Source organism: Notechis scutatus, chromosome 1 (assembly GCF_049901735.1).
Source record: "Notechis scutatus isolate UNSWTSFEM ecotype Mainland chromosome 1, rNotScu1.2, whole genome shotgun sequence".
Lineage (NCBI taxonomy): Eukaryota > Metazoa > Chordata > Lepidosauria > Squamata > Elapidae > Notechis > Notechis scutatus.
In genome coordinates, this window is record NC_142009.1 from 173,995,753 (window position 1) to 174,012,078 (window position 16,326).

At 37.5% G+C, this 16,326-nt stretch overlaps 1 protein-coding gene across 11 annotated transcripts in view; it reads right to left on the minus strand.

Moving 5' to 3' along the window:
• The window catches only part of SPATS2L (spermatogenesis associated serine rich 2 like), a 72,243-nt gene extending 56,894 nt beyond the window's left edge, over window positions 1-15,349 (minus strand). For 2 of the 11 annotated variants that reach the window (XM_087950332.1, XM_087950278.1), the window contains exon 1: window positions 13,966-14,110. The gene's annotated coding sequence lies outside the window, so the exon portion shown is untranslated. Of the gene's footprint in view, window positions 1-11,936; window positions 11,978-13,965; window positions 14,111-14,501; window positions 14,997-15,053 lie in introns of those variants that run through there. The other 9 variants (XM_087950325.1, XM_087950337.1, XM_087950287.1 and 6 more) reach the window with 9 other exon arrangements.
• Between the last annotated feature and the right edge of the window lie 977 nt (window positions 15,350-16,326).

The following is a 16,326-nucleotide window of genomic DNA, read 5'->3' on the forward strand; positions in this document are numbered from 1 at the left end:
CCTCTCCAAATACAGCAGTAGCAGTGGTCAAAATGGCCACCCTGAAAATGAAAATCTGATCAGACAAGTATGTGCAGGAGTGGGGAAGAAGGGGACAGCTTGAGTAACTGGGATAAGCAGAATTAATATCTAAATAGAAGGTACCCTGGAATTAAAATACCTAAGAACTTTTGGGAAAGATTTTTAAAGTGGCGATAAAGAAGAGGGGGGGAAAGATTTGAGAGCTGGAAGTGGCTTTGAACTTTGAAACAGAAGCTTGAAGAAGAAATCAGTGTAAATGATCTTGACACCAAATAGGCAAATTTAAAGCTGAACTTGAAAGTGTCAAAGGGAAGATAAGGAACTTTTGAAACCGAAAAGCCAGAAAAGGAGAAAAAGCAGAGAAAAGAAAAAAAAGGGGTGGAACTTGGTTATAGCAGAGAGTGCCACCTGGTGCTAAAAGAAATTAATTGGGAACTTTTAAAAGATCTTTAAAGAATACAAAGTAAGTGAAAACTTGCTACAAGAACCCCCAGGAAAATGAAAGTAAAGCTTTGAACTTTGTAACAAAGAAAGAAGTAAGAAGAAACTGTTCTGGGACTGTTTGGTGATTTTGGAACTCTGGATATTGGATTATTATATCCAGTAACTTTATAGTGTTTGGTTGCTTAAAAGTATTGAGAAGTGTTTAAAGATGGTAGAACTTTTTCTGGAATTGAAAATGGAACTAAAAAACATGAAAGAACAGCTGCAGGAGAAGGAGAATCATTTGGCTTTGCTTTACAATTTCTGGAAATGGCAGTTTTGGAATATGAGGAACAACAAAGAGCTCCAGAGGAAGAAGAAGAGCTGAATAAAGGAGTGGCCATCTTTAACAAACAATTGGGACAATTGGGAGGTCTGAAGCGAAAAGAGGAAAAAAAGGGAATTAAAAATTAGAGATTTGAGGAGGTAAATAGAAAAAACAACAGTTTGAAAAATAAACAAAATACAAGGAAAAGGCAGAAGGGAGGATTATAGAAGGAAGCACTAAAGAGAGAGGGGGACAAAAATTGGAGTGAGAAAAAGAGGGGAAAGATAAAGGGGAAGAGAAATTACAAGAAACAGAATCAGGAAATAAAGAAATATGGGAAACGAACAAGAATAAAAAGAGTTTGTTTGAAAGACACAGAGACAATGGTTGAAAATAAAATTAAGAGGGAGGACTCTCCAAGGTGACAAGGGAATGTATTAATATATTAGAAATTATAAATTATGTAGAAATTAGGAAGATATATGTTATTAAAGTGGAAGATGAAACTGGAATTGTTAATTAAGGGAATGTCTGTTAACAGTTAATTTAAATATAGAGGAAACATGTATACTTAATGACTTATAAAAATATAATTGAAATGAATGATGAGAAGGATAGAGATATGAAAATATGTATATTAATGTATATTAATGATCTATAAAATATAATTGAAATGAATTATGAGAAAGATTGTAAGGAGATTGATATGAGTTTCTAGGAGAAAGTTGAATTAATTTTTTTTCTTTGTTGAAATTTAAAGTGTATTAGAGGTAATTTAAAGGGAAAGTACCATGCGGAATCTGACTGAAAAGGGATTTATGTTATAATATAGTTATTAGGAATTGAATGTTATAATTGTTTAAGTGGACAATTTCAAAGTTGAATGTTTAATGGGTTTGAAAGGAAACTAATTATAAGATATGAAGGTGACACACTCTAAATGGTAATTATAAGGGAAACCTTGTTTTGTAATGTGGGGGATTTTTTTTTGGTGGGGGAAATGATGATATAAGAATATGCAGTAACATTGTAAACAGGACAGTTAAAAGTATAAGTATAATGACTATGAAGATATGGAAATTTTGAAAAGGAAATGAAATAGATTTGGAAATGAATAAGAAAATTATAAAATAAGCCCAAGGGAGATATTTGAGAAAAATAGAGAATATATAAAGTAATGATAAGAAATTGAATATGAAAGATGAATATGTAACTGAAATTATATCTGTACGGAGATGTGAAAACCTGGAACCATGCTGTTCACTAAAAAAAGATGTTCTATTTTCTTTTTGTTTTGTGAAAACCCAAATAAAATTGTTTTTTAAAAAAAGAAGAGTGAGGAAAATTCTCACGGATGACTCACAGCCTGGTCAGCACTTCTTCACTTTCCTACCATTGGGTAGGAGATATAGAAGCATAGCCAGCTGCACCAACAGGCTGAAGAACAGTTTCTACCCATGGGCTGCCAGTCTTCTGAATGGAAAATAACTTCATGTCAACATAATATGATAGATTTGCAGGGCTGATAACTCAACATGGAGGCAACTTGCAGATTATGTTATGGGTGCAGAGTTTCAGGCAAGTACATTGTAAGTCTCTGCATATGGAAGTATATCTGAAAGCATGAACCAAACTGGGCTAGAATGTATTAGACTTCTGTGGATTATGTTGAAAGGGTATCTGGCTGAAGTAAAGACCTATCAGACATTTATTGTCAGCAATGGGTTTCATTGCTTCATTGTGCTTTTCAGGAAAGACAAAAAAAAATAGAACAATGCTGTGAATGAGAAATTCAAGGAAACTATTTCAAAGAAGCAAACAAAAGTAAAAGCACAGGTAGTCTTTGACCTACAACCACATCAGAGCCCAAAATTTCCATTGCTAAGCAAGACAGTTACATCAGTTTTGCCCCATTTTACAACTTTTCTTAAGTTGTAAAATGGAGTGATTAAGTGAATCACTGCAGTTGTTAGGTTAGTAACATGGTTGTTAAATGAATCTGACTTCCCCATTGACTTTGCTTGTCAGAAGGCCACAAAGGTTAATCACATGACCCAGGACACTGCAACCATCATAAATACAATTGCCAAGGTCCTGAATTTTGATCGCATGTCCACAGGGATGCTGTAATGGTCAGAAGTGTGAAAATGATCATGTCACTTTTTTGAATGCCATTGTAACTTCAAACAGTCACTAAATGAATATTTGTAAGTTGAGGAATATACTGTAAAGCAATGTCCAAGTTTGCTTACTGAATTGACAGCATTTGAAAAGTGTATTGTTTGCACTTAAAAGTATATAGAGGATTAGATCTTTCATATTCAAATTCTGGAGAAGCAAAACAAGGAAAACAAAAAGGAAAAACAAATTACCAGTGAGATTTGTTGAAACTACTCATGACTATAGTTAGGAAAAAAATCATTTTTATGCAATCATCAGTTGACACAAAATCCTCCAAACCCATAATCCATCCTGTGAAATAATTTATATGTCAAAAAAATAATTTCACAAAGATTATGTACAAACTTATACCATAACATTTCTTGATGTTTCTTAATAGGCTTGCCTGATAAATGTTGTTAATGTCACTAAAATCCTGGTAATATCATATGAAATTGAAGAAATACTCTATTCTGAGATATATCAATACTTTTCTTCTTACAGGAATCCTCTAAATGGCTTTTCTCTTTTTGTTTTTTTTTAAAGTGGTCTGGTTGAAGAAAAGGAAAATGAATATATAGAAATATATCCTTAATAGTTTATAATATGAAAAGTTTAATGTTCTATTCCAATCTATAACTGTAGGTAATTCTTTTCTTATGACAAGTTGTTTAATGACGATTTCAAAGTACGATGTCTCAGAAAGGTCTGAAAAGCACTTACAGCCATTGTAAAACATTGCACCTCTCCTGCATAGTCATGTGATTATGATCTGGGTACTTGGGAAAAAAAATAAGATGTTTCATTCTCTTCATGTTTTCTTGGAAGTCATGGGACTGTTTTCACTGAGGACAACTGAGGTCATGGGACTAACTTTCACAGAAATCTCCATAAGAATATATTTTAAGAGCCCAACCTATGCCCTTCTAAGGTTAAAGTTGTGCCCTCTTTTTTCTGTTATTCCGAATCTAAACACAATGCCCCTTTCACACAGCAGTACTCTAACATTGTCAAGTTTTTTTTAAATTGTTGATTGCATAAGGGGAAAGCTGAAACATAGATAATGTATTTTCTCACTGTTTGTCAGCAAAATCTGCTGAGCCAGCACCATTATTTCAGATATTTTCATTTTTCAGTATTCACTGCACAATCCAGGCAGAAATAAGAACAATCTTAACATCCCCAACCCAAGCATTTGAACTTGATAGACAATGACTATGATATATTCGCAGCCAAATTTTGGATTCCAAATCCTAGAAAATATGGAATCTAAGACAGAATTCTAAATTATAATTAACAATGATTTAGTTTGCAATTATTCTCTTTAAGCGTTATGCCCTTTTTATCCTCAAGGTACAATACAAAAGGCACAAGAAAGCCTAAAAGGGTTGTGCAGCACTTTGAGTTCAGTTTGAAAAAAGCATTTTAAGGACCTATAGATAGATGCTACATTTCATCATTGAGTATTCTGAAGCAAGTGCCTAATAACCTAATTCCTAATAAAGTAGTTTTACCCCTTGACAACAAGAGATATTATTCTAGGGTATTCAGAATGATTAACATATGATGTAACTAACATTCAAAAATCATCAAAGAATTTGTGTCTAGTTTTGAGCACATCCCTATTTTGGGCTTAGTTTTATTTCATCTGGACTTTGAAGAATCAGGATAGGAAGAATATTGGTGCTTTGGGGGTTGGAGACACCTCATAACAATACAATGGACATCCAAGAAAACAAACAAATGAATCATCAAACAAATCAAACTGGATTTCTCACTTGAGCCACAAATGACTAAGCTCAGATTATCCTACTTTGGATTCTTTATGCAAAGACCTAGCTCTCTTGGAAAAGTGCTGAGATAGGTGAAAGGAAAAAGAGGATGAACAGCAGCAAGGTGGATAAACTCATTTACAGTGGCAATGGATGATCGGTTGGAGATCTGAACAATCAGATTAGGGATCATGCAGATCGTGGTCATTCAGGATTGACACTGATTTGATGGCACATAATCAACTAATCAATCAAATGAATCAATTTCTTTCAACAAGTGCTAATAATGATCGTCCTTACAACAAAAAAGCACGGTGAATGCAATTATCTTTTTAATAATGTTACTGCTAATACATTTACAGAATTAATATATATTAACACCTTAACAGACCTTATAACACTCAACTGAGTGGACTTGCTAAAGTTTTATATCTAATCTTGTACCCTTAAAAAAAAAACCTTTTCTCAGACAAATACTTGCACTAAAACAGTAATATCCAATGAAGAAGTACTTTGGCATTTTTCTATAATGATATTTTTTTTCCACCCAGTACCAGCTCAAAAACATGCAGAATACCACAATGTTGTTAAGGGCTGTTATTTAACTTAGCATGCCATTTCAAGCAAAATACCAAGTGGTTAAGAGATCAAAACATTCCATTAACTCTTCCTTATAGCTTGGTGGTTCCTTTTCATATTGCATTTCTCTATATATGTAAAGTATATATTTTCATAACTTTGACATATGTCATCCAAGTATCTAATAATATCTTGATTTCAAGGGTGTCCTTTTCAAGATCAATGTAAAGATAAATCTCCTCATTCCGGAGAAATGATGTATTTTAAATAAAATATGTTACTTGTTTCCTATAACTGCATCCAAGTGTAAAAATCAACACTGTAAATCTACATCCATTTTTAATCATGTTTTCCTTTTTCTTAATAAATGAGAGGCCAACCTGTCTTACATAGCTGCTCATGATATCTTACTTCCCAGCTGTATTGAAATCTGGAACACCTCCTTCCCCAAAGATTGGAGGGTTGAGCTGATTTGCCTTTGCTTTAGTTGTAGGGTAATTGGAAGAAATAAAGAGCTAGTTTATGGGTTCTGTTTCAAGGTTTTTAATATGCTGTGCCTCCTGAACCTCAGTTCTTGGTTTAAAAAAAAAAAGCCAGCCAAAAGCTTCACAGCTCTCCCTCAGTAGCTCAAACAAAACCACAATGGATGGAAGTGAATAATTATTTTGTCTCTTTCCCTCTGCAGCACTGGAGCAGCTGGGAGGGCAAAAAAAAAAAAAAATCCCCTCACTTTTGTGAAATGAAATGGTGAAGGTTTTTTTAGGCTGGAGCAATGACTTTCATTTTTTAGCTTTTCAAGTCTGCTGATATAAAGAAAATAACCAGACACCCTCCACTTTCTTCTGAGATTATGAATGGTTGAGTAACACAGTGGTTGGAAAAATCTTGGAAAAGATGCTCAATCCCCCCTCCCCACGTTATTTGAAAAAAAAATGGTTGAAAAATATTGTGGCAGTCTGCGCATGGCCTTCCCGAGCTCCATTTTCACTGGCACAGGCACCCTGGGCCGGTCCTTTGTTGTTTCCAGGGTGACCCCATGGGCCAGATCTAAGCATCCTGCAGGCCAGATCCAGCCCAAGGGGCTTGAGTTTGACATCCCTGTTTTAGAGAGTCATTGAGGCCACTGGGAAATTTATCTATGTCATCAGGTTCACCTGAGTAGTGCAAATGAGTGTGCAGCCTTCTTGGAACTGTTGAAAGGACTGTGCTGTAGACTGGAGATAGATGATGTCCTATCCCTCCCCCTCTGTTGAGAAAGGGCTATTCAATTTTGACACAGATGCCCTCTTTAGATGGTTTGAAAGAAGGGTCAAATTGAACAGCCCTCCCTCAACAGAAGGGGAAGGATATGACAGCATCTATTTCCAGTCTTTAACACAATTCCAAGAAGGCTCCACACCCATTTGCACTACTCAGGTGGCCTCAATGACTCTCTAAAACAGTGGTCCCCAACCTTTTTTGTACCAGGGACCAGTTTCATGCAGAAACACTTTTTCAAGGACCGGTGGAGTCCGAGTTTGGTGGTTTGCTTGCAGACGTTTCATTACCTGACTAGGTAACATTTGATGTTGTTACCTAGTCGGGTAATAAAACGTCCGCCAGCAAACCACCAAGGTCAGGGAGCGCCAAGTCCTCCTCATTGCAACCCTGAGCGACAGATATTCTCTTCTATTGGGACATTTAAAACGGAGGGTTTAAGCTGCAGATTCAGGAACTGCGCCTGGCTGAGGAACGCCTTCAAAACTGAGCGCTGGGTGGCGGCGGCCCACGGCTGTCTCCGCGGCTCAGGACAAGTCCCTGCAGGACGGCTGAGAAGCCCCGCCTCTCGGCCCTGCCTTCCTCAGCCTCATCCCTCAGGTGTCTCCCTCCCTTTAATAACTATTCGCCTCTTTTTCTCAGCCGAAGCTGCTCCGAAACAACCAGAAACGAAGGCAGGCAGGCAGACAGAACGGAGCACTGGATTAAACCGTGGGCGGCTGTGTGGGGGTGAATGGGCGCTTCAGAGGAGCTGTGCCGACAGGAAAAGCCACCCTGCCGGCTTCTTTGAAGCAGTTTCTTCCTGGGCTGGTGGAGGAGCGAGAGAGCGACTGAGAGAGGAACGAGGCGGGAGGAAACCGAAGCCACTGAGCCGGAGAGCAGGATAGGCTTTGGTTCCTAGAGGGCTGGCAGGCACTTCGGGGGCCTGGCGGCAATCGGGGGGCTGATCTGAAACTATGGCTTCCTCCCTCCCCTTCTTTCCTTTGTGTTCTTGATCCCTGATCCCAGCAGCATTCACCGAAGGCGAAGAAAGCTGCCATTTTTATGTTATTTTTATTTTTTATTTTTATTTTCTTTGTGGCCCGGTACAAAATGATCCACAGACCGGTACCGGTCCGGGGCCCGGTGGTTGGGGACCCCTGCTCTAAAATAATGCAAATGACCAGCTTTCTGCAAGGAGTATAAATCCTTCCATTCCTCACCATCCAGTCAGAGTTGAAGAAGCTTTTTGAATGAGAAGTGAAATGTCTTCAAAGAAAAACAAGAAAGTCTAGTTGCCTCTTGTAAAAGCACCTTTGGGACAACTATGACCTGGATGACTGATAAATCTCCATAGATGTTACAGTTTAATATTAAAGTTCAATAGTAAAATAATATTAAAAATAATATTTTAATTGCAAATATTAAAAGCAATTTATTATTTATATGTTTAGGGGGAGTCCTAAAAGCACTGGTTCAAAAATTAGGATGGAAGATACAACAAGCACTTGCTGGGATAGATAGATACATAAACTATTCAATAACTAGTACATGTCCCACCTTAGCCATGAAAGCCAGCTGGGTAACTTTGGGCCAGTCACTCTATCAGCCCAATCCACCTCACAGCTGTGGGGAAAATAGGAGGAAGGAGTATTGGACATGTTGGCTGCCTTGAGTTATTTGTAAAAATAATAAAGGAGGGATATAAACAAACCAATTAACATTTATGGTTCAGTCTTAAAGTGGACTACTCAAAAAAGTAACAGAAACCACCAGACCATAAAGAATTGGTGAGTTCTGCTTTACAGTTAAGGCATATATATGCTTTTGATGCAGATTCCCTAAAGCTGAAATGGAAAAGGTGGCTCTCCCATTTTGCTTCATTTCTTTTTAAATATAGCAACCAGCAGTTAATGTCTCAGGCACGAGCTTCCTACAAATAGTTTAGTATATTTGGATATGTGGTTTTTGGTTTGGTTCTTTTCTGATTTAGCAATGTTTTAGCAATGCTTTTGTTACCAGAAAATAAAACAGCGTAGTTACTTAAGTAAATGCTGTATCTGGAACTCCATTCTTTTCAGTGGTAATTTTACCTAAGAACCAAAAAAACAGCACAAACTGTGATTAAATATTAATTACATGTTAATTTAAGCCGTGATACCCTTAAATATTTTCTAATTATTCAGGTACCTTTAAATATCTTGGGGGAAAAAAAAGTTTTCCCAAACATATAATGGGCACTTTCCTACCTTTTTTCACCCTTCAAGCTTTTAAAAGAATCTTGAAAGTGATCTGTGATATTCATAATTTCTGTAGACTTGTAAACTAGATGGAAATCACTGCAGCAACCAAGCTACTACAGATTCTGGACCAATAAAATTCACTTAACTCCTTTTTGCACAACATAGGACAAAAAGAGAAAAAGCAATAGATTGGTTTTGCACACTGGTTGTTTCCATACTAAAAAGGGGGAACAAAAACAAAGCGTTTCTAACTTTTACCACCTATTGAAAGAGGATTATTTTTGTGGAGTTATTGAGGGAGAACTACTAAGCCCTAATGTAAATTTCCTTATAGGAAGTTTATTTATTTATTTATTTATTTGTCAAACATGTACTAGATAACAAGTATAGGTATGAACATAAACATGAACGAAGGAAGTAAATATAGACGGCGACAGTAAGACAGGGACAATGGGCACGCTGGTGAGCTTATACATGCCCCCTTTAAGAACCTCTTAAGAATGGGGTGAGGTCTACAGTAGACAGTTTGAGATAGAAGCTGTGAGGGGGGTTGATGCTGTACCAATGGAGTCGGGTAGAGCATTCCAGGCGTTGACCACTTTGTTGCTGAAGTAGTATTTTCTGACATCAAGTTTGGTGTGGTTTACCTTGAGTTTGTATCGATTGTTTGCCCATGTATTATTGTGGTTGAAGCTGAAGAAGTTGTTGACAGCAAGACATTGTAGCAGACAATTTTGTGTACTATGCTTAGATCAGACTGCAGGCGGTACATTTCCAGATTGTCCAAGCCCGAAATTTCAAGCCTGGAGGCATAGGGAATTCTATTGTGAGTAGAGAAATACCTCTGAACCCGCTCAATTGTGTTAATGTCTGATATACAGCATGGTTCCAGATAAGCTGTATTCAAGAATTGGTCTGGCAAAGGTTTTGTATGCCCTGGTTAGCAATTCAATGTTACTGGAGAAGAACCTTCCCAAAATTAGATTAACAATTATTAATGCCTTTTTGGCAATGCTGTTACAGTGAGCTCTGGGGCTTAGATCGTTTGAGATGAGTACTCCTAGGTCCTTAACAAAGTGAGGGTCATCTATGAGATTGTTTCCACCCAACTTGTATTTGGTGTTCTGATTTTTATTGCCTATGTGTAGGACAGAGCATTTATTAGTTGAAATTTGGAGTTGCCAATTACGTGACTATTCTGACATATAGTCAAGGTTGTTTTCTAGGGCAATAGCATTGTCAGTGGTGTTAAATAATTTTACGTCATTGGTGAAGAGGACGCATCTGCTTTTAATATGAACACATAGGTCATTGATGTAAAGCAGAAAGAGTGTGGGTCCTAAAATGCTGCCTTAGGGGACTGCTGTTAACTGGTGCCAGATTTGATAGGGCCCTCCCTATTTTGATTATTTGTTGCCTGTGACAGGAACATGGCTACCCACTTGTGCAGGGATCTGGAGATGCCATAATAACTTAGTTTCAACAGTAGTTTATCATGCACCACTGAATCAAAGGTTTGCAGAAGTCTATGCAAACTGTGTCAGGTAAAGTTCAGGAATTATAAGATGTGAAATGAAACATCTCTAATGGATAAAAGCAGCAGCATTGTCTTTCAAAAGCCCAAGCAACTGAACACAAAGTAGCTCCTTAATGCAGCTGACCTACTTGAAAAAAATAAGCTCAGCTCTATAATATAACTATATTGATATCATGGGAACACAGAAGTCTAGAGCTGCTTTCAAGTGGGCACAGAATTCTTGTGTGGAAGGAAGAATGCAATGCTTAATATACTTCTAAAATGCCAGGAAACCAACAAAGCTGGGATTTCTCAAGGCTCAAATTCAAAGTAACTTAAACCTCTGACTGAAGAAAGCACTTCCTAATGGTTTATATTAATTATATTCTTGTAGATTATTAACAGAATAATCTATAGAAAATTACAGCAAACTCAGCACTATTGTGTACCATTCTGGGGGAAAATGCATACTTTTGGAGTCTTTCAAACACAAATTCTATTCTAAGATTGTATCTGATTTTTGGCTCTTAGCATATTTTTATATGGTTATTTCTGTTTTGTTTGCACTTTACAATCCCTTAACATATTTGAAAGAAAACTTTTGTGCCAGATTTAAAATGCGAATCATTTTTCACACCCCTGGAGCTGCCACAGCTCTACATGTAACAAAAATGCCCTTGCCACATTTCACACAAAACAAGATAAATTATTTGCCAGCAAATTCCTCCCCTCCATGTTTTTAATACCTTGATACAATTTTTTGACTATTTGCAAAATACACACAAACAAGACATATTATAAAAGATAGTCAGACTGCTGTGACAACACAAACTTTTCTGTTAAGATGTCTCTGCTAGCTACAATGATGAAATGGTAACATGGCAATATTTTTACAATTGCATTATCTGCACAATTGTGCTAACTTGATTTCTAGAACTTCTAGGGATATGACTGAGAAAGAGTGAATTAACAAGTGGGGGGGGGAACCAACCTTTAATCAATTGTGTTTATCAGTCAGGAAACTGATGAGAAGGCTTAAGAACATGATCACTTAGAACAGTGGTTCTCAACCTGTAGTCTGCAGAGGGGGGGGGGAGCTGCAATATCATCATAGAGCATCTGTGAAGGTTTGAAGAAATGTAATGATTTAAATCTTGAGTTAAGTCCATGGCCACAAAAGGTATTAAAGAGGCCTGTTGTGAAGAAAAGATTGAGAACCTCTGATTTAGAAGGTTGCTTCTATCCCTTCCTTTAGTGAAAGCTACAGTGAAGATTGATGATGGACAAAGGAACTAGGATGCATGACAAAACAAGAGCAGAACCACAAGTCCCAACATTGTCAAAGAAAGAAACAAGCAATAAAGCTTTACTCAAGTTTTAGTTATATTGGAAGGAAGCCAGAATATATTCTGATTTAATCCTTCCAACAACTCAAAAAGATTGGAATGAGGCAGGTCTGAACAAGGAGTGGCAGGAGAGCCCGTAGTCAATAGACTATAGACACATTTAAGAACATGTACAATGAAACATCCTAAGGAAAAGCCCATTTCAGTCTGTAAATATAAATTATATAGCATAGACACAGAGTAGGTTTATATATACATATTGATTCAAAATAATTCTGGACTCTTACAATGTATTCCCATAGCTAAGGTTACCTATATGGAGCTTGGAAACTTCAACTGAAGGTTGCCAATAGATTGGCAATAGGCTTAGCTTCAGGGAGCATGTAATTCCCTGCTTTGAAATTTTTAACTGATGAAAAGTCTGGTTCAAGTTCAGTTCAAGTACTGGTTATACTCTGGAAAGGCCTGTTGAGAACACTATCTTCTCCCATTGCAGCCTGTCCTGGTATTCATATCTTTGAAAGAGGACGCAATTCAAGAGATGACCTTCTCATCCAGGCTTTTGACCATCTTAGCAAAAATAAATAAATAAATAAAAATCGGACTAATAAGTATTCTTCAAGTAGGCTCTGACTGATCAAGTTACAAATGTTTTTTTCTAGTTTTTTTTCCTAGTGTGTGTTCTAATGATGTTTCAGTTGTATTTTTAATGTTATGATTTAACATTATTGGTTGGCTGCCATAACCACCATCTGTTAGTGGAGAAACAGGATATAACTCAAATAAATCTCTTATATTACCATCCGTTGTTTAATGGAATTAACTGAACAATTCTAAGTAATCTGAAATCTTATTTGGACTGGAGGAAGGCAGAATGCCTTACATAAATATCCACTGAAAAAGTATTCAACCTATTTAACACTTAATCAGCAAATTGAAAATTCAGCAAATCTCCTGAATTAGGAGATTTTGCAAAAATATCATGTTTTTGCTTTAATTATGTTTCTAATTTCAAGGTCAGAGAAACAACGTTCAGAACCAGGGCTAGATTATGATTCCTCACTAAATGCTTTGATAATGTTAGCAAGGCAGGAACATATTTTAGGACAGGGGTGTTATACTTGCAGCATCACGGCAGCGTCACATGACGTATTGGGACTTTTTTCACCTTCACTAAACTGGGCGTGGGCATGGTCAGAACGATGCATCTGCCCCACAGGCTGCAAGTTTGACAGCCCTGTGTTAAGAAGTATCCAGTTGTTGGGAATAAGTCTGTTATTTTAATTTAGTATTATGTTTTTAACATGTGACAGTTTTATTTGTTTTGATTCATTATTTATTCCATTGCACTCTCCTTTCCATAATGCTTCAGGGCTGTATGTGTATAATTAGTTACTTCTCAAGCAACCCAATTCCTGCTTCTGACACTACATTTTTCCTTCTCCAGATTCCTGTTATTTCTCATCCCCAAATAAATAATTAAAAGACCTTCCAGATTATGAAATTGCTACCCAGATGTGGCCCTCTCCTAAAGCATGATGAAAAGCCCCAACACTGCAAGGAAGCTGAAAAGTTTACATTAGAGGCCATTTGCCTTTTTGACAAAGATTAAATTTAAGACTCATAGTTATTGTATCTGTTTATCAACATTTTTGGATGTGCAGTTGTGAATTAAATAACATTCTATGAGTGTACATATGACACTGTCTCATTTTTGTATCCTATACTGAGTGGATACTATTGTAATACACACATTTTTAAGGCATGTAATCTGAAATGTTGACCATGACATATCAACTTGGTATCTCAAAATACAACAGTATTTGGTTTTTTTTAACAGTATGTAGACAAATTAGTTCTCCTCCTACTCTTCCCACCTATCAATAGAGGAGCCCGCAATTGTAGTTACAACCCAAGCAAAAAAAATAAATTCAATCTAAACATTTCAAAACATTTTGAAAGTATAGAATAAAAGCAATCCTCTTGTTGCTCTCACTAAATAGTTAATGAATCTCAAGACTATGGCAGTAAAAATGTAATATAGAGGAGGATGAGGAATGTGAACAGTTCCTGAAACCATAGTTTAAAAAAGCCAGAATCTTGATGAAAATCAGGGAAACCATTCATTCACCATTTGCCTTTTAACTTTAGCACAATTCAACCTTATAATTTTGAGCAGCTCCTCAAAAAAATATAACGCAGCCTTTCCTGAAAAATATTGCTGCCCTAATACCTGATTGCAGTTTTTAAAAGCTGCCCAATCACTTAATATAATTACTTTTCCAAGTCATGTCAAATCAGAAATTCCACAATACCATTCAATAGTTATATTAGAAAGTACCTTATTCGGGGGTCGGAAGGGGCTGTTACAGCAAAGGGAGTTGAAAATACAAGAATATAGATGCCTCCTCAGATTCCTGCTTGCAGAGCATTAATACTGTACAGCGCTGTAGTGTAAAACGAGCCTCAGAAACAAAATACTGTAGGGTTCACAGTTCCTGCCTAGTTAGTTAATAAGCAAACACTCGACCTCTGGGCTTCCCACGCACACTCCGATAGGATCCAAGAATGTCTCGAGCCATCACGTCCCTTTTTTCAGGGATAACTGTGCCATTTCCTCAAAACTGCAACGTTGCGATTACCCCTGCTCTTGAAAGAGATTAACAGTGCAGTGTTTGTTTATGTATGTTTGTGTGTGTGTGTGTGTGAGAGAGAGAGAGAGAGAAAGAGAGAGATGACATAGTATGATGTGTGAATATTTGTGTAATATATTTTATTTTGTAGAATATTAATAAACTGAATATTAATTAAACTTCCCGTTCAAAATACCAGATTTTGTTTTCTTTACCCCGCTCCTCCCAGCGCTATCCACTTAACTGCACTTCGCTTCGACCAAGACAAGCAGAGCTGGTCAAAGAAATCATCTGGAAGGCTCTGAAGGGCTAACCCGCGATTATTTCCTTCCTCCAGCAATGCTGGATCGTAGCTCCTCCGAGGGTCTCCGATCCGTTTCGCAGAAAAGCAGCAATCATTTGGCACCATTTACCTTCGGAGTGGCAGCAAAGCATGAAGGCGCGCAGGTCGGGGCGTTCGTCACGGCGCCTCACCTGGCGCTCACCCAATGGTCTGGTCCCACCTTGAGCGAAGCGGCCCGGGCAAAGAGAGAGAGAGAGACAGGTCTCCGACGAGAAGCAACAGGACAACGAAAGGCGAGTTGTGAAGTAGCGGGGAGATTCCAAAGTTTCTTCCTTGAGTTTCGTTTTCCCGTAGCAGCTCAAAGCTGGCGGTGCTTTCTGTTCAGCTGGCCTTCTACAAGCGATTCAATTCCCTTGGCTCGTCACTCAAGCCCAGATGAGCCCTCCTCAGTCACTCCCATCTCGCAGGGTTTCCCCCTCCCTTATTCTATATACAGTACTTACATACACTTACCCTCTCTTCGCTATAGAGGGGAAGGCTCACTTCCTCTTCAAATGCATTCTCTTAATTGTCCCGTTATGAAATGACTTCTCAGGCGCCGCAGACCCTTTTCCCTTTGCATGCCAAAATGCAAAGTGCGGTTTCCTACAGCATCGCATTTTTTTGTAAGTTGCTGCTTGGATCTCAGTGCAAGCGAGTGAGTCTGTTCGTGCACGCCTGCGGGGGCGCGCGTGTAATAACGACAATTCAGTGAGACATAGCCAACATATTTTCTAGCTGAGGCATTAAAAAAAAAAAGCAAGGAGGAGTTTCTTACAATCGGGCGTTTCTAACCCATCTCTCTCTCTCTCTCTTAACAGGATGGGAGGTTAAACCTTTTGGAGCAGCTTTTCCATGGTCAGAAGTGATGCAGATACCTAAAGAGATTGAAACAATGTTAGAAAGCAATATAACGATGATGGAGTTAACTGAAGCACTCAAGAAGCAAAATAATGGAAAGGCACCAGGCCCAGATGGACTTCCGGCAGAATTTTATAAAACACTACAAGAATCGTTGAACCTTCCATTGCTAGAAGTTATGAATGAAATTATGTTAAAGAAGAGGATACCCAAATCATGGTCAGAAGCTTATATTACACTTGTCCCAAAAGAGGAGGCTGATCCATTACAAATCAAGAACTATAGACCAATTTCCTTACTAAACACAGATTATAAAATTTTTGCTTCAATATTGGTACAAAGACTTAAAAAATACCTAAACAATTTTATCCATCCTGATCAAAATGGATTTCTGCCAAAGAGACAAATTAAAGACAATATGAGAGTAATCTTGGACACTTTGGAATACTACGAGGCACACCCTGAAAAACAAATGGCTTTGATATTTCTAGATGCACAGAAGGCATTTGATAATGTGAATTGGCGATTCATGTTGTTACTGCTGGAACAGATGGGCTTTGCTAGAAAATTTATTCAAGCAATAGAAGCTATATATCATAAGCAAACGGCAAAGGTAATGATAGAGGGAGAACTGACAGACTCTATTGATATAAGAAAAGGAAGAAGACAAGGGTGCCCAGTATCACCTCTGTTGTTTGTGTTAACCTTGGAAGTGCTAAACAGAAATATTAGAGATGAAAAGAATATAAAAGGGATAAAAATTAAAAAGGAAGAATTTAAGTTGCAAGCATTCGCAGATGATCTGGTTTTCATTTTAGAAGACTCACTAGAAACAGCATCAAAATTGATAGAAAAGATAGAGGTATATGGAAAGGTGGCTGGTTTG